We start from the raw sequence: 1,047 nt of genomic DNA, 5'->3' as shown, positions 1-1,047 counted from the left end.
CATTTTAATGTTATTCTCAACAACTTTTAATCTTATTCTCTACACTCTTAATCTTGTTATCAACATTTTTTAATCTTTAACTCAATACTTTTAATTTTTTTTTCAACACTTTTTAATCTTATTCTCAACACTTTTTAATATTATTCTCAACAACTTTTAATTTTATTCTCAATACTTTTAATCTTGTTCTCAACATTTTTTAATCTTGTTCTTAACAACTTTTAAACTTATTCTCAACACTTTTAATCTTGTTCTCAACACTTTTTAATCTCTAACTCAACACTTTTTAATCTTATTCTCAATACCTTTTAATCTTATTCTCAACACCTTAAATTTTATTCTCAACACTTTTAATCTTGTTCTCAACACTTTTTAATATTGTTCTCAACAACTTTTAATCTTATTATCAACACTTTTTAATCTTATTCTCAACACTTTTTAATGTTATTCTCAACAACTTTTAATCTTATTCTCTACACTTTTAATCTTGTTATCAACACTTTTTAATCTCTAACTCAATACTTTTTAATTTTTTTCTCAATAATTTTTAATCTTGTTCTCAACACTTTTTAATGTTATTCTCAACAACTTTTAATCTTATTCTCAACACTTTTAATCTTGTTCTCAACACTTTTTAATCTTTAATCTTGTTCTCACACTTTTTAATCTCTAACTCAACACTTTTAATCTTGTTCTCAACACTTTTTAATCTCTAACTCAACACTTTTTAATCTTATTCTCAGTACCTTTTAATCTTATTCTCAACACCTTAAATCTTATTCTCAACAATTTTAATCTTGTTCTCAACACTTTTTATTCTTGTTGTAAACACCTCAAATCTTATTTTCAATACTTTTGATCTTATTGTCAACACTAGTAATGATGTCATATCAATGGTTGGTGAGTGTGCAAGATCTCTCTTTTCTTGGAGAGGATCCTTATCCTATATATATAACATATAGAATTAAATTATTGTTCAAAAAGCAATTTCATAACTTCAGATCAAATACGATTCTTTTAATCAAGAATGGTGTGTGTACAAATCTA

Source organism: Cornus florida, unplaced genomic scaffold (assembly GCF_030987335.1).
Source record: "Cornus florida cultivar Cherokee Brave unplaced genomic scaffold, ASM3098733v1 CherokeeBrave_3.0.0_Hap2_Chr02, whole genome shotgun sequence".
NCBI classification, from domain to species: domain Eukaryota; kingdom Viridiplantae; phylum Streptophyta; class Magnoliopsida; order Cornales; family Cornaceae; genus Cornus; species Cornus florida.
The sequence above is the reverse complement of the archived record's forward strand: the minus strand, read 5'-3'. Positions refer to the sequence as shown.